General features: G+C 40.6%; 1 long non-coding RNA gene across 3 annotated transcripts in view; it reads right to left on the reverse strand.

The window, feature by feature from the left end:
* The window catches only part of LOC137225194 (uncharacterized), a 390,177-nt gene that overhangs the window by 154,017 nt on the left and 212,612 nt on the right, over positions 1–23,548 (reverse strand). For 2 of the 3 annotated variants that reach the window (XR_010943730.1, XR_010943729.1), the window contains one exon: positions 7,202–7,316. The exons of the other annotated variant lie outside the window; for it this stretch is intronic. This is a non-coding gene — a long non-coding RNA (uncharacterized lncRNA). Of the gene's footprint in view, positions 1–7,201; positions 7,317–23,548 lie in introns of those variants that run through there. 3 annotated transcript variants of the gene reach the window in all.

Genomic DNA, 23,548 nt, shown 5'->3' on the forward strand with positions numbered 1-23,548 from the left:
CTCAGTTTTCTCAGCTGTAAAGCCCTGACACGGTTATTGGGAAGAATGGGTGGGATGATTCACGCAAAGCACTAAAGTAGAACTCTCTGAAAATGTTAAACCTTTACATGGCATACTAAACCATCCAACTTTGTTTTCAAGTCAACCAAAGGATTAATCCTGAACAGACAAAACTTCTATCCCCATTTTTCCTTTAAAAACACCTAGGAAATAAGAGTGTGTGTGACGGGAGGGAGCTTTTATTATGTTATTATTTGTCATTCATAGTTGGAAAAATTGAAGGCTGAACTGTTAAGCTGTTTGGTTGAAATACCACAGCAGGATGAATCAGGATAAGCAATTCAGATCCTTAAACTTTTTGTGCTACTTGTCTCTGTAACCACCAAACTCATAACCTACTGGGAAAAGAAAAGGACATTGATGTATAATGTTAATCCTATTAACAAATGAAAGGAACTTCAGGGTCATCTTTCTGAGATCATTGCTCAGAGATTAGGCCCCAGGTGTTGAGAAGAGCAGACATTATAAGGTTTATTGAGAAGAATCGGACAGGGATGCATTATCAGGTGACAGGGTGACGAGGTGGGTGATAGGATTGCACCTCAGCTCAGAGGTCAGCCTCAGGTTGAAAGAGGCAATGTGTCTGACTCTGCGGTAGGGGTGGAGAATTTTCAGTGACTTCTCTATGGAGTGAAAAGATGTGAGCTACTGATCTGGGTCTGATCAGTTGTTTAAGTTTCCTGCCTTCTTATGGCCCCTTTTAATGTAAATCTCATTTCAAGAAGGGGAGGGGGAGAAGCAGCCCTGGAAATCCCAGCTTTGTTAGTCATGTTGAAAACCAAGCTACAAGTACAACACTGATGGAAAAGGATGATCATCCACCTAGTGCTGTGGGAGGAAGGGATAGATACACTGAAAAGAGATGCATGAGCTGGAAGGAGAAGGGGAGGAAGAAAAGTGTGACCAGCAGCAACTATCAAACAGAAAGTTTTGCTTGTTTTCTGAGAAGAGAGGAGGCAAGGTGAAAGCAAAGCTTGCTAAATATAAATGTCAGCTGCAAGCCTGAACTGCAGAGTAGTGAAAATAGTCCTTGATAAAAAATAAAAAGAAAATGGTCATCAAACTCCCCTTTATTACCATCAATTTTATTTTATTCTTCTAATTCCTCTTTGGATTAGAAGAGGAGAAATTGGTAAATAATATAAATCAGGGCTTCTCCCACCCCTAACTCAAGAGCCAACATGTAGGAGCATACCACTGATAAGAATTCTCTGAACAGTGAATTCATATTTGTGGGCTCATCTACAAAGACTCTCATCCAATAGGTCTGGAGAGGCATCCAGGACTATGCATTTTTAGCCAACTCCCTAGTAATGCTGATGATAGTGGCTTAAGAATCAGACTGTACAAAACACTACTATTCTACATGGTCAGTGCCCATCCCAACTTTAACCCAACACTCAGGGACATCTAGAGCAAATAAATATATGTTTGCTTTGCCAATTCAAATAAGAAACCAGGATAAGAACATTACTATTAGTGTAGATACTTCTCCTTTTCCCTGGGGGGTGGTGGTGGGGATTCTTCTAACGTAGGAGTCTACAGAGGAGAGCTTTTTCCAGAACAAAGGATAATCTGCCTCAAAGTTAATTCCCATTTCTTCCTAGAAGGCAGAGATTGCTGGTAACTATTTTTTTTCTGTGTTACTTTTTTAATTTAATTTTTCCTTGGTAATACCATATCTTTTTAAGTTAATTTTTATTGGAGCATAGTTGCTTTACAATGTTGTGTTAGTTTCTGCTGTACAGCAAAGTGAATCAGTTTATACATATACATATATGCCCTCTTTTTTAAATTTCCTTCCCATTTAGGTCACCACAGAGTACTGAGTAACTTTTAAGTAGTTTTTTTTTTTTTAAACTTTCAAAAAACACTAAAACTTAGTCTATATTCTGTTATAAGTATAATTTCAAGTCCTACCCCTAGATGACTTTCCTCATTTCCCAAAAGCACCTGAAATTTCCACATGCCTTAACAAAAAGGATAAACTATTTTTACACCAAAATAATGGGAAATGGAAAGATAAAATAAAAACGATTGCTTTTAATGATAAAAATTATTTATATCATTATTTCTGTTTTTCTATTTATTTTTGTTAAAATATTAATATTAGGCTAAATTTAATTTCTGCCTTTTCCATTTATAACAACCCAGGAAATCTCTTTCTTCTCTTACTTGATGTCTAAAACTAATATTGCATTAGCAGTTTGATAAGGAAACTTTGATTCAGAATTGGCCTCTTAATATCTGAGAATTGTAAAAGTTAGGCGATGACAAAGCAAAATATAAATATCGACTGGGGCACACTATTGAGACTGCAGTCTTTGGGCCCTGCAGAGGTTCTCAGAGAGTACCTGTCTATCTCTGTTCATCCAAGCCCTTTGAATTTGGGACAGGCATTGGCAGGCTCATGCTAAATCACTGATTTCATATTCAAAAATTCTCAAGTATCTCCAAACTTTGGAAGTAGAGCAAACCTTCTCTTGAATTCAAATCTTTTCCAGATACTACACCATTTATCTTCTCTTTTTCACAGCCAAACTTCTTGGAAGGATGGTCCTTGGTTGATGTCTCTCATTATGGCTACCTATTTAGTCTTCAACTCAGTTCAGCCTTGTCTCCAGCCCACCACTGCTTTGAAACTCCTCTTGCTAAGGGCACCAGTGTTACCAAATCCAATGGTTACCTGTCTAGATATGTCTAACTTGACCTCTCAGCAACATTCAATACAGGTTACTGTTCCCTTCTTTGACTGATAACCGTATTCTCTTGTTTTCCTCCAACTTTATGGTTTTTCTTTACCACATTCGTATTAATTGGCATCTCCTCCTCTGCTTGCTTGGCCTCCTCTAAATGCTGGAATTCTCTGGCCCTCTGCATGTCTCTATCTACATTCTCCCCAGGTGAGTTCATTCAGTCTTATAATTAAAATACTATCTATAGCCGAATTAATCTAAAATGTACATCTCTAGCTCTAACCTCTCGCCTGTATTACAACCTAATGTATTCAACCTGCTAGATAAAGCTCTTGATCCCCTCAAATATTATACTTCCATGTCTTCTCTCAGTGCAATATCCCCATTTTTTCAAACTCTAAGCTCATTCTCACCTCAGGGTTTTCACACTTTATTTTCTCTGTCTAAGACCACCTCGCCACCACATCTTCACACAGTGAGCTCCTTCTCATCATTTAGATCTCGGTTCAATTGTTACTTCCTCCAAGAGACCTCTTGGTCACCCTAAAGTGGACCTCAGACATCCCACATCACCCTGTTTTGTCTCTGTTTAGAACGTATAGTGACTTGAAATCTTGTTCATTTGTTTATGATTTATTTACTCCCCACGCCCACTAGATTGTAAGATCCGTGAAGGCTGTAACCAGTGTTTAGGTTAGTCCCTGGCAGATAACAGGGGCAAAATAAATATTAAGTTATATATTTTAGGATGATATATAAATCATGTATTAGAGTCAAAGCCATAGAATGTTGACAATGATTGAGTTCTTCAGAATTTCTTTTATTTTGCTTGTAGTAGTGGGTTCTGGTTAAGTCCTACCTGAAACTCAGAAATGTCTGAAGGACTGTAATATTGATAATTTGTGGGTGAGAAGCTTCTTGGTGTCTGCTTTATTATTTGCATTAAATGAAGATGTCTTTAAGAAGGAAGTTTGTGAGAAAATCCAAAGAATTCAGGAGCATCTATGAAATGGAAGTAAAGATGAGAAAGAGAGAAAAACTATTTGTATGTCAGTCAAATCCCAAGTACTAGGGACCAAGTCTATATAGAAGCAAGTTGCCAGAAGAAGCAAACAGAGCCATTTAAAAAATAAATTTGGTAAACTAAAAAGACACAAGCAATGTTGATTCAATAACCAGGTAGAAAAGTGAGACATTATATTGGGAAAAGGACATCCTCAGCATCTCTGTACACCTGTGACTCCAGTGCAGCATGGCAAATAGGTGATGCTGATCCCTGTGACCTCTGGGGGGTTTGCAGCTTTGGGAGACCTTGGAAACAGTCCTCTGGGAAGAAAGTTGGAGTTCTCACTTCTTGGCTCTGTTTCATTAGGATTAGCTCTTGTCTCAGGCCACCATGTTTGCAAATGGCTGTAGCAGAACCAGACACTATATCCTCTCTTATCTACACCCAATGGGAAGCCAGTAAAAGTTTCTTGCTAGAGATCCTAAGAAAAATTATCAGTCTATCCCATCAACTCTGACTCATCACCATGGTGAGAGGGGAGGTGCTCTAATAATGAGCTGAGTCCGGGGTCCTCCACTTTTAGAGGTCAGGACTGGGCTCCCCCTAAACTAAAATTGAAAATGGTAAGATGACTGTTGCCCAGAAAGTTGAAGTGATTTCCTTTGATTCATTCATCAGCACTTATTGAGTACCTACCATGTTCTTGGTACTCTCCTAGGTGCTGATGATTCCATGCTGAACAAAGCACACAAACCTCCTTCAATTGTAGCAAAATGCCTAAGATGTCAAAGCCACTTAATTATTTTATGGCACTATCTTGGGTAACCTCCTCATTATCTGGAAATGGGGAGTGTGCCCAGGGTAACTCTTCTCCACATCACAGTAGAGAGGAATCATTTAGCAGGTCAGTTCTCCTCAGTTGTAAGTTTTGCATGATGTGACTCTCCAGCTATCAAAAGCTACAATCACCCAGTGCAACCATCACCTTTCCCCTGAACTCAGAGGTCGTCAGCTGCTGAAACTGTCTTCACCCAATATCCAAGCATATGCATGGATGGGAGGAAGCTGTGAGGGCAGAAACATGGATGATGGGGTCATGGCTTCCTCTAAACACTGGAGAAACTTCACCCATGCCCTTCTGATGGGGAGCATTCACTCCATTTTAATATAATGTTATTCTCTACAGTTATTCTATTTTCAGGCAAGTGGAAGAGTGAGGCCTCAGAAGAAAGAATGCTGATGGGGGTTTGGGTAAGGGAAAGAGAGCTAATAAACATTTTTTTTTCCAAGGCAATATGAAAACACCCACATTAAGGATAAGTAGCTTGCATGAGAAAACTCAAAGTCAAGATGAAATATGAATTATTGATTTTTAGTAAATTAGGAACTAACATTCTACTTTTACCCCCACCCCATGCTCTCTAATTTTGGTGGAAATTCAATAGTCTCTTTCATGTCCAGAAGTCTGTCCTTCAGATACCACCTGACATTTTCATTTTACCTTTCTTTCTCATTCTCATTCTTGTTCTATCCTTTCTTATTTTCTCTCTTTCTCTCTCATCCTCTCTCCCCCTTCCATTCTCATTTCTCTCATTCTCTTGCTCCCCCTCTTTTCCCTTCTTTTTGCTTGAGGGTGTATCCTAGCAACAGCTATTTCAATTAAAAAGGATGGGAAGGGCCATCAGTGTTGCCAAGGCTACCAGTATTTCCTGCTGTCACTGAAGGAAGTAACTTGTGCATCGATCATAATGGAATCAGGTGCTTCGGCACCTTTCTGCTCTTTCTCCTCAACATCCAGAGATAACGAGAGTTCTCCACATCAAAAAGTTTTACCAAATTTCTCACAGGGTCATGGATGTTATCATTTAGTGAGAAATTACTCTATGGCCCAGATGTTTATAGAAAAGTTTGGGGAAATATAAAATGGCAATAATAACAATAATTAGATTTTGACAACATTTAAGAGGGCAACAATTCTATTCATTTGATATACTGTCAGATTTCCAATAACTAGATAACAATTTTCTTTGCCAGCAGAGCCATACTGTGACAATGCCTCAATATCAGATACTTTTGCTTTTTTTGGGGGGAGGGGCGGATTAAGCCATTTTATTGAGGGGCTTCGGGGAAGGGTGGAAGGGCTGGGAGGACAATGAGACCAGGCGTCCTTCTCCCAGCAGGGATCTCCCAAGCTTCATAGTTGCTGAAAAGATACTTTTGCTTTTAAAAATATAATAACCATAGTACTTTGTACCTATTTACCATCATTTAGGTGCTATATCCAATTTTTTTAAATGACAATATTTTAAAAAATTTCCCCAATTACCCTTAACATCATAAAAAATTTTAAAATTTATTCATCAGACTCTTTTCTGTTCATCATAAAAATAGTCATTAGTGTCCAGAAATGAATTCAAAGACTGTCTGATATCAGGCCTAGAGCACAAACATGGGGCCCAGGAGATCTAAGAGCAGCCTCCATGTGTGGCCCCAATTCTCAACTCATATTCCCCAGACTAGTCAGGTTAAAATATTTACAATCTTCCTACATCATAGCTCCTTACATTAGCATACTCTCTCACAAAATCCTTATACTTTCTTATTTTATTCCCACAATGGCTCTGTAAGGATGCACTCTCCCCATTTCATAGATGGTCAAACTAAAAACCAGGGATTTTAATGACTTAAGTGGCAGAGGCCCTGGCACCAGATCTTTTGACTCCTTTTCATTCCTAACTCATTGTACAGCACCTTCCTTCTACCATATGCTGATGAACTAGTGTCCATGCATGTTTTTTCCCCCTACTTCTTTAGCAGTTCCCCCTGGAAGCGTTTCCTGAATCACAGACTTGCACATTAATTCTCCTCTGGGGTCGACTTCTGGAGAACCTGACCTAAGTAAGGTTACAACTCCTATCAGGTGCTCTTTCTCCATGGTTCAGCTCTCACTATTTTCTTCCCTCCACCCTTCATGACTGGGGCTGGTAACGATTCCCACTGTTGCTAGTCCTGGGGTAATTTAACGATCTTGGTGGTGCCCTTAACCCTATTCACACTCTTTTTAGGTCTTTAACTGAAGTCTCATGAGATAACCTTAGTTAGTTGTTGTTTAATGCAGATAACATAACTTATAAAGTCTACTAACTGATCTCCCCAACTTCCCTTTCACCCTTCCCTCCCTTCAATCTATTCTCCATGGAACATCTGGAGTGATGTTTTAAAAATCTTAATTAGATCACATCATTCCCTACTTAAAACCATCAGTGGATCCCCTCCATGAACAGATAATGTTCAAGCTCCCTGCCATCATGTAGGAGGTCTTTCATGCTTCAGCTGGTATCTTCAGCTTCATCTCTGACTACTTCCTTCCTAAAATAATGCAGCAATAGCAAGCTACATGTAATTCCCAACACAGATCAGGCTGTATCTCACCTCTGTGCTTTGGTTCAATCATACTGCTCCCAAAGTGTGGCATGCTCTCTTCTCCTCCAAACATCACTAATTGATGCCTCCAGTTCAAGCAAGTGTCATTTCTCCAGGAAGGATGAGAGTTCCTGGAAGATGGGGATTACTCATTTGTTAATTTTATACCCTCAATTTCAGCCTGACACAGAATAGAATGTGTGTCGAATAAATGGCCATTCAAGGGGTGAAGTTACTACTATACTAAACAACCTTGAAAAGCCCTCAATTATTACTGGAGATGTCTTTGAAAAGTGAACTAATAATGTTAATAATCGCCATTTATTTTTGCCAACTCTGCACCAGACACTTAATACTTATTTAACATATGTTATTATTAACTTTCAAAACAAATATAAGGTATTATTATTTTTTTAATATGAGAAAAATTAAGCTCAGAAAGATGAGAAATGACCCTTAGGTCACACAGAGAATAAGGGACAGGTTTGGGATTTGAGTCCTTCCATGTCAATCTTCATTCCAAGGACTGTGCTCTCTCCTTTACAGAAGAGCATGTGTGTCATAATGTAAAGTAGAATAGCGCCTATGGCCTCACATGGGCAAAGACCTTAACCACTTCCATTCCCAGCCTCCTGGTCAACATGAAGAAGAGGAACACTTGCTGGTTTCATCTACCCATGTTTATATTAATTTCACAGAGTTTCAGCAGCATGATCAATACTTTGTATGTGCATCTATTTCCAACCACTTTAGGAGGCATTTTGTTTGGAGACATTTCATCTGAAGAGATACCAGAACTAGAGACAGTCAGATATTTACAGAGAATAAATAAATCCTTACTATATACTTGCTATATACTCTATACAATATACTTACTATATACTCTATACAATAAAACACTCTATACAATAAAACACTCATGGAACATTACTTCCCTGCAAGAGCTACTACTACAGCTTGCATTCCTGTGAATATGTTTCACCAGTTCTCTTTAGGGCTCAGCAAGGCCCTGACCACATGCTGATCACACACACACAGAGCCAGATTCAGACAATTAAAGTCATTATTTGTTTTTGTTACCCTCAAAACTTGATAACTAAATGGTAGCAGTAGTTAATGTAGCATTTTATAAGCAACAGTGAATTACCCATGGTTAGTGACTAACAATAAATTAGTATGGTTATACTCAACACACACAAAAAAATCCACAAGTGAGAGATCATGTGACAAGCATGAAAAAGAGAAAGTTTGAATCAATTACACAAAATCACAGAATAGGCAACTCAGGAAAACAGATCTGACTCTTTTTGAGTTTTGCCTGACTCCAGAGCTTGCTTTCAGAGTCTCTTCCACCACAGCACGATGTGGCCACCCCCATAGAAATAAGGCTCTTCTCTGCACACTGCCATTCCAATTAAGGGACCAACTTGTCCAGGTTCTGCCTAGGACTTTACTGGTTTTAATACTGAAAATTCCCGCATTGCAGGCTTCCAGTTATGGTAACTGTGGTGGGCAGAATAGTGGCTCCCAAAATATGTCTGCATCCTAATCCCTGGAACCTTTGAATATGCTGCCTTACTAGGCAAGAGGGACTTTACAAATGTGAGTAAATTAAGGATCTTGAGATGGGAAGATTATCTTGGATTATCCAGGTGGTGCCTATCTAATCACATGGATCCTTTCCTAAAATCAAAGAACCTTTTCTGGCTACGGTCAGAGGGAGATGTGACTACAGAATAATGGTCACAGAAAAGCAGCATTGCTGGCTTTGAAGGCAGAGCAAGGGGGCCTCTAGAAACTTAAAAAACTAATGAAATGGATTCTTTCTACACCTTCAAAAAGAAACACATCCTGGCTAACACTTTGATTTTAGCCCAATAATACCTATGTTGTAATTCTGATCCACAGAACTGTAAAGATAACAAATGTTTTTGTTTCAAGCTATAAGTTTGTGGTAATTTGTTATGACAGCAATAAAAATCTAATACAGTAACTAGATCGTCCTGGTTTGCCCGGTACTGTCCTGGTTTTAAAACTAAAAACCCCACATCCTGGAAACCCCTTCATTCCTGAGAAAACAGGACAAATGGTCACTCTACCCCCATTTCTCCATTGATACCTAGGTACCCTTCAGCTGAAATTGGCTTCCCGAAAGATTCCCCAAGGCAGTGATTCTCAAACACTGGTGTTTGAATCAGGATCACCTGGGGGACTTAAAACAGAGTTTTGCCCTCCCCTCCATTCCTGGGTTTCTGATTCAGTATGTTAAAAATGGTGCCTGAGAGTTTGCATTTTTAACATGTCCTCAGGATAGGCTGATGTGTTGGTCTGAGGACCATACTTTTAAACCACTATCCTAAGACACAAAATCCTCTGGAAAACCATGAATAGAATTTCATTTCTTCACCCACATGCCAGGCATAGATAAAAACGGGATGGGTTTGTGGGCAGGTACCAATTATTAAATCTCATCGGACACACAGCTCTGAAATCTCCTCCTTGATCTGCTAGAGCACTTGTGAAAACACTTCCACAGTGATGTAGTGGAAGGGGTTCTGATCCCATTCTTACCTTTAATAAACATTTGGACTGGGGCAAATTACCAACTATTTTGGCTCTCAGAATTGGAGCTAATGCATGTAAAGTACCTGGCATGACGTCTGGGATATGAGATACGCTCAATAAATAATAGCCGTGCAAGAAGCTAGGCCTTTCCAAAATATCACTCTCATACAGCTCATACAATCTGATAAGAATGTGGAAGGACAACTGGTCACTCTACTCCCATCTTCTTGCTTACCCCTCAAATGTTTATTGTAATTATAGCTGCTTTTACATTTTTGTTGTATTTTAATCTGTGTACTGGCTTATTTATGTTGTTGATCCTCAGTTGTTACTATACATTTGCCTTTCCAAGTGACATTTTCCCTTTCCTATATATTCTTACTTCTTTTCCATTTAGAGAAGACCCTTCAACATTTTTTTAAATGGTAGGTTTAGTATTGATAAATTTTTAAAATTTTTGCTTGTCTGAGAAGGTTTTTTTTCTCTCCTTCTATTTTAAATAATAATCTTGCTGGGTAGAGTATCCTAGGTTGCAGGTTTTTCTTTGTCAGCACTTTGAATATTTCATGCTACTCACTTCAGACCTGAAAAATTTCGACAGAACAATCAGCTGATATCCTTATGGAGATTCCCTTATATATGCCTCTTTGTTTTTCTATTGTTGCCTTTAGAATTCTCTCTTTAACTTTTGCTATTTTAATTATGATTTATCTTGGGGTGGGTCTGTTTGGATTCATCTTGTTTAGGACTTTCTGTGCTTCCCATACCTGAATATCCATTTCCTTCTTCAGGTTTGAGAAGTTTTCAGCCGTATTTCCTCAAATCTATTTTTTGATCCCTTTCTCTCTCTCTTCTCTTTCTGGAACTCTTATAATACAAGTGTTGGAATGCTTAATGTTATTGCAGAGATCTCTTAAATTGCTTTCATTTTAAAAAAAATTTTTCTTTCTGCTGCTCTGATTGGGTGATTTCCATTATTCTATCTTCTAGATCACTTATGTGTTCTTCAGTATTACTTAGTGTACTTCCTAGTGTTTTGTTTTGTTGTTGTTGTTTGGCTGTGCTGTGGCTTGCGGGATCTTAGTTTCCAGACCAAGGATCAAACCCAGGCCCCTGCAGTGGAAGCACAGAGTCCTAGCCACTGGATCACCTGGGAATTACCTCTAGTGAGTTTTTTAATTTCAGCTATTGAATTATTCATTTCTTATTTGGTCCTTTTTATATTCTCCAGTTCCTTGTTAAAATGTTTACTGTTTAGATCAATTATTTACCCTAAGTCAGTTAACACTTTTACTACCAATTTTTGAATTCATTATTTGATACATTGTTTATTTGTTTCATTATTTTTTTTTCAGGGGTTTTCTCTTGGTTTTTCAATTGAGAGTAGTTCTTCTGTCTTTTCATTTTGCTTAACTTTCTCTGCCTGTATGAATTTAAGTGAATCAGTTACCTATTGCAGTCTTGAAGGGGTGTTCTGGTGTGGGAGTGTCCCTATACAGACTGCATATGTACAAAGCCTTTGGTGGGAGAGCTGAATTTTACGTGAAGGCAAGTCACATCTTTCCTCAGGGTGTACTTGGTAGTGGTGGGGATGGAGATGGGAGGCTTGAGCTGGCACAGGGTATGAGGCAGGATTCCTCTCTGCTCAGTGGCCATCACCACCCTGTCAGGAGTGGGGTCTGATCCCAAGTTGCTGGGGCAGAAACCCTGAGGGCTAAGCCTGAGCTGGCTTCATTCCCTTTAGGTGTGTGATTTTCATTCTCCCCACATCAGGACCTTAGCCCCAGAGGAGGGGAGTGTTGAAACAAGTGAGGCCTGTTCATGGACAGAGGTCTGATGCACTGCCTATGTAGATGTCTGCAGCTCAGCCCATTCACAGCCTTGGGTGCAAGTCCCCTTTGTCCCCCACAGCTGATTACTGCCCCCTGCCTCCACTGCCCCTGACCTGTTATGGAAACACTTTGCAGGACTGGCAGGACCCATGTGGAGACTCAGCATGTGTCGGGAGGTTAGCTATGGTGTAGTGGCTGCCCTCAGAGATCTGGGCAGCTTCTGAGGCACTGCCTTAAGTGCCAACAATGGCTGCTGCCACCCAACCCAGGCTCCACCCCGGGACTGTCCCACTGTCAAGTCTTTCCCCTGGTCACACCCACCCCAGATCCAATGCCACACTGTGACATGGAATGAGTGGGGCCGGAGCATTTGCTCAGCTTGGGTTGTGGTGTGCAGCCACTAGAGCAGAACTCTCTCTGCCCTGCCTCAGGGGATAGCCAGTGTGTATGCTACTCACACTGGAGTGCAGGCATTCCCAGCTCTTCTATTTGTCCCAGTTGTCCTCCAACCAGCCAACAGCGTTTATCTCCTCTGTGTAGGACCCCAGGACTGGGACATCCAGTCTGCTGTGGCTCGACCCACTCACTCCCCAAGACGTGTGTCCACCTGTTTAATCTCCCTTTCCCTGAGTCTGCTCCCAGGGGTACAGGTCCTGACCTGATGACTTTTCTTTCTTTCCTACCTGTTGATGTGTGTATTGGTTTTTTTTACAGCCATGGTTGTACAGGAGTCTTTCTGCCAGTTTCCAGTGAGTTTTCAGTGAGAATTGTTCCACATGTAGATTATTTTTGATATGTTCATGGGGGGAGGTAAGCTCCATGTCCTCTTTCTCTACCATCTTGATCTCCTCCTCCAACATCTCTTTTTCCTCTTTTTCTAGAAGAGGAAACAGTTTTACTCCTAATCCTACCTTCTGGTTGAGGGGTGATGTTCCAATCAATGTGTTACCCTAGCCACAGGGAGGTAGATAATCTAGACAAAACCGATCAGAAATTTTCTAGGGATTTTTCTAACTGAGACTTATGGGAAACAGCTCTTTTTCCTCACAGGCCTTGAAGCTTTAAAGATAAAATTCTGAGGCAGCTTATAGACATGGTTTCAGCCTCATGGGGTGAGCTGGTGTCAAAGAATGAAACGAGAGAAGCAGAATTGCAGTATAGGGAGACAGAGACAGACAGAGACGTGAGGCCTTCATTTCCCTGGATGAACACCACTGGACCCACTCTTCTCCCACTATTGCCATAGTTTGCTCCTCTGAGATAAAAAGTTCCTCTATAATTTAAGATAGCTTGAGTTGGGCTTGAGTCTTTTCAACCAAGAGTTCTTACTGTTACATATTTCATGGTCTCATCTTAAACTTGGATGCTTCCCAATTCCTGTTTTTCTGGCTCTTGCCCGCAGACTCCTCAGACAGCCAGGCATTATCTACATGCAGCTTTTCTTGATTCTCCCAATCTTAGGAAGGGGTATGGCATAGTCATTAGGACGTGAACTTTAAAGAGTCAGGTCTGTGGCTGAGCTCCAGCTCACTTCAGACTCACTGCCTGGCCTAAGCCAAGTTACTTAACCAAACTGAGTCTCAGTTCCTTCATTTGTAAGGAAATGGCAATAAGAGTGCTTAATCAAAAGTAAGTATAACCCTCTTAAACTGGCGTGTGTGTGTGTGTGTGTGTGTGTGTGTGTGTTAGATGATGAAAATAAGGCACTCAGCACTATGCCTAGCACATAGTCAGGCTTCAGTGGTAACCTTTACTATACCTCAGCATTCAGATGCTACCAGGGCTCCTTAACTTCCCTTACATGTTTGCCTTCTGCTGCTGGCCAAATGGAATAAAATTGCTTCATTCTTTTTATTTTTCCCCTCATCACAGCCCCACTGACTGGCTTATCAGTCCATAAGCTATAAATGAAAAAAGGAACTATGTCCCCATGCAGATCTAAATAAACCTGAGGTATGTGACCCCCAATGCTGATGCTGTGTACTTGAGATTCTGATGCTAATTGCAAGACATTATGTCACTGCTCTGACTGACATGAGAAAGTGTGAGATTGGCTGCACACAGTTTTACAATGTGATAGGTTTTCGGAACTGAAGTATGAAGCTGTTCTACTATTGGGAGTGTTGACAAGATAATATATGCAAAGCATTTGGTTTCCTTGGAAGACAGGTATGAGCAAAATACAAAGTAGGATTATTTATTGATTATCTGTGGGAAGGAGAAATGGAGAAGCAGAGAGACATACTTCTCTTTTGGCATCTTTTACATTCTGCCTTGTACTGCAATTATTTCCCCTATCAGGCTGCAAGCTCTGAGAGGTGAGGGGCTTTGCCTTATGAATTGTTGCATCCTCTATACTTCCTGGAAAATACGAAGTTTCCAACAAATACTGGTTAACTGAATATCGAATGGATAACTGGAATATGTGGTTAATAGGAAAACAACACTTACTTTGTGTGGAATAAAGAATAAATAAGTAAAGAGGCAATATGATATTGATACTAAGAGTAGAGAACAGAGTTTGGGTTCAAATCCAAGCTCTTTCATTCATCAGTTTTATAAACTTGGGTTGATACTTGATATATTTGCTTCTTTTTTTTTCATCAAAATAATAGGAACTTCACTGCCCACTTGGTACTGTTGTGATGAAGGACGCTTCTCATGGCCGGGAGCTCTGTGGCCAGATCCACCATAGTCCCCAGAACAATCATCATGGGTACAACTAGTACACTGTAGTGATAGGCATCTGTTTCCAATTTATTCTGTGGGCACTGCTCACTCTCCCCAACACCCTTCTCTCTTTGTCCCATACCTTGAAACCTCACCATTGTTTTCCAAGGTGAAAGCTAGTTAAACTGATAAACTGGGTGCATTACTTCTCTCAGGAGGCATATTCGTATTTCAGTGTGTGGTTTATGGAGGAATAGCCTGTAAATACTTTAATATTTCTATTAAATATTAGTCTATAAGTATTTAAATATTTTAATAATAAATATCTCCCATTTATTGTGCATCTAATACATATCAGTCATCAAGAATCACTTTACACCCATTATTTCTATTCCATGCCACAATCACAAAGGGGATAGATTATATTTGCCATTTTACAGAATGAGGTAACTAAAGTAATTTGCCTGAAGTCATAGATCCAGCAATGGTTAAAGCTAGAAAATGATTCTGGGTCTACCTGGTTCAATCTGATTGAGCATCTCTAATACAGGACTTTAGGTGCTAAAAATAGTAAACAATAATCACTAAGCCCTTTCAATGCTATTATAGTGAAATGATTTGGGGGCAACTAGGACTCTCAATGACATTTATATCATACTTCATTGTAGCCTCCTTTCTCCATCTTGGCGTATAGGCAGCTCTACCCATCAAGAAGACCCTGATCTAAACTAGACATTTTACTGGTCATCAACCCCACGGTAAACAAATCTAAAGACGTCTCTTTATCTCAGATCCTTGTAGGTCTTTAACACAGGGCCTCTCTGTTTTCTCCGGTATAGAAATGGGGATCTCAAGGGATAATTCATAAAAGGTTGAGGAGCCTGTTGGAAGACAAGATTCCATTGAAGCTGAGGATCAAGTCTGTTGAGCCTAAGGTGTAGCAATTGCCATGGAATCCAGGAAAGCACAGCTTGATTTATGAAGAGAAATAGGATGAAATCTGCAAGAAGGTGGACTTGGTGAATAGTCAGGAAGAGAAAGGTGTGGGCCAAGAATAGCATAGCAGTGTATTCAGAAATGGTTAGTCTTTAATCTCCAAAGCTAAGAAAAGTTGGAAGTTCTGTCTATTTGGGTAACTGCTTTTCTCTTTTATTATGAACAAAGATTCTCTCATCTCTAGTAAAGCAGAGTTTATTATTCCCAAGACAACAATCTTAAGAATATCTCTGTTGACACTGTACTCTGGAAAAAACATAGGAGAAAGAAGAATATTGTGCTCCAAGGGCAAAGGTATAAAGAAGGAGTCTAAAGATGTTGGGTTGTGGTCAAAGGGCACATTCCCACACACCCCTTCTCCCCATAACTTTGCACCCAGCACCCGCCCCCCCCCCAAATACACATTCCTCCTCATCTCACCCCAGTCAACTGGAATTAATTGAGCACCTTTTCCATGTAAGGCCTTGTGCTTGGTAACTGTGAGAAATACAAAAATGCATGAATCACAGTATTTCCTAGACCCACAGAATCTCAGAGCTAAAAGTAAAGGCCTTTCAGTTGAAAGAGATTTAAATCACTTTGAATTCTTGCAAGTCTTTCAAAGGCAAACCTCTTTTTAAGGGTCCTACTGCACAATCTATGAATCTAAAAATAGCAGTCAGTAACATTTTGGGACCAGGCACTCTACTGACCATTTCACATGCATTCTTTAACCCTCACAGAGTTCCTCTAAGAGAGGTATTATTATTCCTCACTTACACATACGAAAATTAAGGCCTAGAAAGGTTAAGGCTGGACTATGCAGGGAAATCTGACTCCAAAGCCCATGCTAATATTTATTTTACTCTACTGCCTCTAACTTGCTTTATACCAAAATATGGCGAAGGCTGGTGTGTGGGATCATCTTTATAACATGGGTGCACAGCTGGTACCCTGTGCTTCCCCTGAAATCACAGTGGGTAGAGGTCAGGCTTGGCAACCTCCCCTTATATTCCATTATGGGAGATTTTTATCTTTTAAAAAAATAAATCTCATGAGATAATAACCAAGGATATGGCCCAGAATTACAAAGGGGGTGGGGGATGATCTATTTTCTACAGGTAATAGTAAAATGGGTTCCTAAGGCAGATAGGGTTGCCAGATAGGGAGATGACATGGAACAGCTCATTTTTGGAGAGCTGTCATAATATAGTGGAAAGCAGCAGAACACATTTAATTAAGTCCCAGATCTGCCACTTACTAATTGTGTAACTTTGGACAAATCACAGTCTCTCAGAGTCTCTGTCTCCTCATTCACGAAATAGCCATCACAATGCCCACCTCAGTCCTCTTTTGGAAATCAGTAGAATAACACATGCAAATCAATTAGAAAACTGCCACCATTCTCGTAAAATAGACTATTTTAAGTTATTTCCAGTTCCATGGAGATTTCCTTTAAGTAAAACTATACACTCCTGTTCTATCTCCCTGTCTCTCACTGTGCCATTTTTCTCAAAAAGACACAGGTTTTGATGTTCAAGGATAGAATGTGATTTCTTGGTGATAAATCATTCAAACAAGTGGGTAAAAGTTCTATGAAAAAGAGACCAGGATGCTTAAATCAACAGCTGCTCTGAGCATCTGTCACAGATGCTCAGAGCAGCACCACCTTCTCACCAGGGGCCTCAGGCATCCTGAGCTGGGGTGGCAGGTGAATCCTGCTGTTTCCTCCTGGTTTTCATCTCTGCAGGTTGGCGTTCAGGAAAAGCAAACTCCTTCCCCATTTGCCTAAGGCGGGAGTTGCCTAATTACCATACTTCTGAATTCCCTCTGGAAGGCTGGTGCCAGGGCCTGAACTCAGCTCCACCCCAAGTCTCCATAGACACATGCTCCTGGAAAGCCTTGGCTGTCACCCTTCCCCCACCACACACACACACACACACACACACACACACACACACACACAAACCCCTGAGAACACAGACAGACAAAGGCTGTCAGCACCAACCCTGGCCTGCCCAACACCGCACCCTGAAACCAGGATGGAGAGTCAAGAAGACAGTAGGTGACCGGCAGAGACAGTGCTCTGCACAGAATACCTCACGGAGCTTTGATCAAGCCTGTTTTAAATATTCCGTTCACAAGTATATTCCACCACTGCATTGACAGTTTTTCCCTGGTGAGCAGGCCCTGATTTTCATATTTCTTCTCCTTGCTTTTAGAGAGCTTGACTCGTAGAACAAAAGCTCCCCTCCCCCTGCTCTGCCTGGTATTACTCCCAGGAACATTCCTGACTAAGGCTGTTTCCAGCTTCTATTCCCTGCCCCCTCCTTCTATTGCTTGGAGAAACTATGTGGCAAAAACTCAGAAAATATTTCATCCCCCTTAGGAAAAAGCAATTTGAATGTTTTAGCAAAAAAATCACTTCAAAAGCATTTGCTTCCACCCACCCCCTCCACCAGCCTGAGAAGCCAGGAAATGAAGCCATATTCTACAGTACAGACACCATCAAGGAGTAAATCAACACCCCAGGGACTGCAGCGAGGGGCGCTCTGTTGCTTAAATACCCAGCCACAGCTCATTAAATGGAGCTGGTTTAACAAGATCACAGGGCTTTCCCCTGGGCTTCTAACCCCAAGGACTCCCCTTACTTACCGGTGGGAAAGACGCTGCGGACAAGCATCTTTCCTTCTGGTATCTGCAGGCTTTATACATATGGTCTCCTCTCCTCTTTCACAAAATGGATAATGTTGAGCCTTCTAAATAAGAAGAGCCTCCAGGGGCACCTGTTACTAGCAGCATCACAGGAATCTACAGTTTGGTTTGTTCTGACCACATGCCACATTGCCAATTTGGTTTTCTTTTTTCTTTCCTTCTCTCTTACTTTCTTCTCTTCCTCCCTTCTCTGCTACCTTCTTTTCTTCCTTTTTTCCTTAGAAAGAGTGGAGATTAGGAAGAGGCGGAAAGAACTAAGAAACTATAACTACAATAAAATTATGACTTGTTTCTTTCAGATCATTGGCTCCAGCTAGCCTTTAAGGGAAGTACCAGACTTGGGCTTCTTTGGTGAAGGATTGTGGGTTTCTGTGACTGGGAGAGAGGGAAACCATTATCCATGCACCAACAGCACCAGCCTCCTCTGGGCACGTGTTTGAAATGAAGACTCTCAAGTCCCATCCCAGACCTACTGGACCTGCAGAGTCTGCACTTTAACAAGATTTCCAGGTGATTCAAATGCAGGTTAAGGTTTGAGAAGCACTGGTCTATGGGATGGTGACACATTACATCTGTCTGCCTGGACTTTTCCTCACCGTAAATCCACACTAAGTCACAGGGAACAATGTCTGCTGTTCTGTGTGTAATATTACCAAGCTTAGTGGGTCTGCTGACAATATACACACAGGATTCTACACAGGCTCAGCGAGCTGCAGGGGGCTGAAATGTAGGGAACTGAAACACTGGGAAGGGGCCCATAGGCTCCCTGCCCCTGGCAGTTACTGCTGTACAGTAACTCAGCTTCTGCTGAGAAAGAACTCTCCAGGAAGACAGGCTGCCCCAAGCCCAGGTTATCAGCTGCTCCATAGCCTGTGAGGCCCTGCTGACTCTGGCATCATGGAAATAACCCTGGACTAGAAATCAGCAGACCTGGATTCAAAGTCTCCTTTCATCTCATCCTGGTTTGGGACAAGTTACTAGATTTATCCTCAGCTTCTTCATCTCTACAGTGAGACTATTAATACCAGCTTAGCCTGCCGCATAAGTTCGTTGTGAGGATCAAATAAAATAGCATATTTCAAAAAGTCTACAAACCAGAGCAGTATTCAATTGTTATTGTTAATTAGTATAGAACAGAGGTAGCTTCAGATTAGAAGGGAATCAATAGATACAATCTCCTTCCTTAAACAGGAATTCCCTTCTTGCTAGTAAGAGGAATTACCAACTGATTCTCTCCTTTCAGTCCTATAAGCTATGAAAAAGAAAAAAAAAGTGATAAAAGGATGGATGGGTGGGCGGGTAGACCAGATGGACAAATGAACATCTATTGAGTATGGACACAGTGTTAGGTATTTTCAAATATATTCTATCAATGCTCATAATAGTGAGAGCACACAGACATTGTGGGGAGGATGCTGTGATGTAGTGTCCCCTTCAGGAATGAAGGACTCATTCTTCCAGCTACTGAGAGTGCTGCCGGCAGAAAGCCCTCAATTTTCAGCCCTCTTTGAGGATGATTTTGACTAAAGAGAGCTGCTTCATCCCAGGCTGTATCCATTGACTGCCCAACACAAGGGTATCAAGGCAAAGCCCTCTTTCCAACTCAGGATGTCTCTGAAGTCTCAGCCTGTCTGTGTTTTCCATTGAGACTGCATCAGAGCTCTACTTGTCCCTCTGTTCATTCCTGCTTCATCCCTTTCCTTCCATTGGAATCCATCCCAAGAGCACTCCCCATAAACCATCTGCTTGATAATCTTCATCCCAGAGCCTGCTTCCCAGGGAACCCAACATGTGACATAGCCTCATACTAATTTCTTATGCTTTGAGCCTATTTTGTCAACCACACACATTCACAGACACACTTGGGATCAGAAACAATCAGAGATTCACAGGGAAACAGAAACTATCCGATCAAAACTGGAAGAAAAGATTGAAGTTTAAGTAATTTGACCAAGGTCACTTTGCTAGTTAGTGGCAGAGCCAAAACCAAACCCCAGGTCTCCTGACTAGTGATCCCGTATTTTTTCTATTGCACAATGACATTGTCTAAGAAAGAGAAAAGGCCTATGTCCAAACCTGAAGGAGAACATAGCACTCTACAGCAACTTACAAAGTCAAAGAGCAACAAAGCATTTAATAACAAACCCTCCTGCCCTAATTTTTGGCATGTTTTCAAAAACAGATACATTAATATTTTAAAATATTGCTGGTTACCTATTCTTCCTTAAGATAAGTAACCAGATACAGATCTAGTCAGTGGAGGTTGTCTGGGCCAACCTCCACTTTTGATGACATATTTGGGTTGGAAGATAACCATATAAATTCAACAGGCTCTATTCTGTGATCCCATTGGGCCAGCTGTAGTACAGCTCTCTTCTGTATACTCATAATACCCTGTATGGTCTTGATTTTGTACTGACCACATTGGATTATGATTATACTTTATGGCCCTGTGTCTCCAGTAAAATATGAGTTCTTTGCAGTCAGGTGCTATGGTTACTCACCTGGGTGCTGTCACATAATCAGTACTGAACTAACGTTTGCCAAATAATGAATAGTTGAATGAAAGTCAAAGTTGAGGTCTCCTCATCCTTTCCTCAAAATATCTTTTCCATAAAAGCATTATAGGGCCTGAGGGTCTCAAGGGAGTTCAGAGCAGAAAGGGGCTTTAAGAATTAGCTTGTGTTAATCCAATACGTTTTACATATTAGGAAAAGAGCCCAGAAGGCTGGGGAGGTGGAAGGACTGTGACCTTATGCTATCAAAACAATCATGTTTGGGCTAAATGCTTAAAAGTGGATCTAAAGTTTTATTAGTCGCCTAATAAATACTTCTGTCGCCTCCCCTAGGTAAGGCTTTTCAGCTCTTCTATGGTTTAACTCTCCCTGTTGAAACTTGCAAATATGGCTTTTGCCCCAACTCTCATTATAAAACTGAAGAAACTGGGCCCAAAGCTACATTCACAGGCCCCACTCTATAGAATAAGGGTCTTCAGCTATCGATTCTTTGATTCTTCTGCTTATGTGAAATGGGATGGAGCGCAGCTGGGATGCCTACCTCAAGTCTTATTAAACAGGGAGCTAATCTGATCAGAGGCTTGGCTTAACTGAGGCTGACTACATTTCCTCAGGGTTTTTGCTGTCCCAGAGGAGGAGGGGAGTCAGGATGCAGATCAGAAATATAAGTGCTTTCACTTGAGGCATGGCTAGATTTGCAATTCAATGCAGCAAGGGGAGAAAAGAAAAAGAAAGAACAGGCTACTGGGCTAAGGCTGAATGCCGTGGGGTCACTGGGTTCCTTAGCAGTATTGACTATTCAAAGGGGTAGGAGGTCGTGGATCTGGGCACAGTAAGAAGCATCAAATATATTCTCTGTCATTTCTGGAGGAGAGAGGTGACTCCTGGGGAATGGAGAAGATTACATCACCAATTTGATTAGCAGGAAGAGCTGGACTAGGACTCGCCGGCACAATCCTATACACTGATTTTCTCAAACACCTCCATCTTCTATTATTGTTGTTACTACTGTGGATTATCAAACAGGCTATCAAACCCAAGCTAGGTGGAACTGAATAGTCATATAAATATCATCAGCCTTGTTATTATTTTTGTTTTTGTAATGTTACCAGGTTTCAAAAACATGCTTTGCATGAAAGTATTTTTTATTGGTAGCATTAATAATACACATCTGAGGAGCTCAAAAGACAGTGCCAGCACAGAGTCAGCATCAGATCCCTGACAGTAAAGATGAGAACACAGGTGGGCTTGAAATAAAGCAGAGGTCAGGTACCCCAGGGGAGTGTGAGCCCCTCAGTATTAGAAAATGAGGAACTCTGAAACTCTAAGAGGAGAGGGGAGTAGTACAGAAGCATCAAGAAGCCTACTTTTGGATTAATTTAATGTGAGAAACAATTGAAGAATGATTTTTTAATCTAAATTGTCAATTGATAAAGAATTAAGTGGCATAACTTGATTGTCTGATTATTAAACACAAGAGATGAAACATTTTCTACACCAGACCAAACATATATCTGATCATAAAACTGAAGGGACTAATGTTAAAATCCCTCTGTGTGGGATATCCTAGAGCTGTAAGATACAGCTTAACTGTACCCACCCAATGTGGCCAAAATGGCACAGGCTACAATAATCTCACTTTACTTAGGCAGAATTTAATAACAGAAGTATCCAGAATATCCACCTAAATACCACAAAGCAATTATAATAAACTTAATTATTTTAAGCTTAACATTTGAGTAAAACTTAACATTTTTCAAAATACTTTTGTGTCCCTCTTGGCTTCCTGCAGTAACTGAGACAAGTATGATAGAGTTATTCATCTATTTTGCCATTTTATCTCTTTTCTCTTACTTTCACATTAATTAGTGGCAAAAGCTACACAGGCAAGCTTAGTACTCGTATTTGCTAATTAGCTCTACAGCATTGGCTTCATTATAACATAAAGTCCAGAATTTCATTTTAGACATGTGCTTTTGGTATCCAAGCCACATTCTGTGCACAATGGAGAGTCTGTCCACCATGACAGTTCATCCTGGGAAATGAGGACTCTCAGGACATCTGCCTCCTGTCACCATTGATCTGTTCAGGCAAATCACTGCAACTAAATACAGCCATAGAAGCCAAGGAGGACCATTAGCATTCCAGTCTAGGAGTCACAAAATAACCAGCAGGTAATTCATACCGTGTTGAATCAGCCAAAACAGGGCATGCTACCCCTAATCAGTGGACTTTTGCACAATCAGTTGACAGTTCCTAATGCAAAGACAGGGAGGCATAAAGGGGAGAAACAAAACTGCCCTCACCCCATTTCTAGTTCATGTGCCTTTAGAGAGAACTGATTTCCAGAAAAATCAGTTTAAAGACTGATTTGGATCACTCGATATGACTCTAATTGCTTTTAGAAAGATCTCTAAAACTGTTCTGTAAGACGTCTTTCCTTGGATCTTAGCACAAGAAAAAAATAAATAAATAAAAGAGAACACTAAATATATGTCAAATATATTTAATATAGGCTCTATCTAGAAAATAGAGTTGTGGGGGCACTTTTTCTTTCTAATTATTACATGGTTCATAATGTTTCAATTCTTAAATACTAAGTACTAATTTCATAATCAGAAAATATCACTAAACACCAAAGAGAGAGAGAGAGAGAGAGAAATCATATAGTTTCTAGGCCAGTGGTAGCATTTTAGAAGTAAAACTCAATGTCAGAGAAAAAATTGAGTTCATCAAAACTTATATGGCTAGTTTTCAGCAAAACTAAGTTATCTGGTTGACCAGAGTTATTGAAGCTTTACTCAGTGTCCATGTGGTTAGAGAATGGCAGGTGACCCTAAAGACCCTTCTTGCTCTAATAACCCATGATTCTGAGAGCTGGAAGGTGCTTTGGAAATACTGTCCTCAATAGGGTGGTCATGTTATTTATTGCTTAAAATAAGGCATTTTGTGGTTGACAGGGGAGTACAGTTGATAATTATTCCTGGACACCAGGTATAAACCAGAATCCTCTAGACATACTAGGCTGTATGATGACCTGTCCTTAATAGACAATCAATTTCCAGACCCTCACTGGGATTTCAAACTTTT

The sequence above is a fragment of the Pseudorca crassidens genome, chromosome 5 (assembly GCF_039906515.1).
Source record: "Pseudorca crassidens isolate mPseCra1 chromosome 5, mPseCra1.hap1, whole genome shotgun sequence".
NCBI lineage: Eukaryota > Metazoa > Chordata > Mammalia > Artiodactyla > Delphinidae > Pseudorca > Pseudorca crassidens.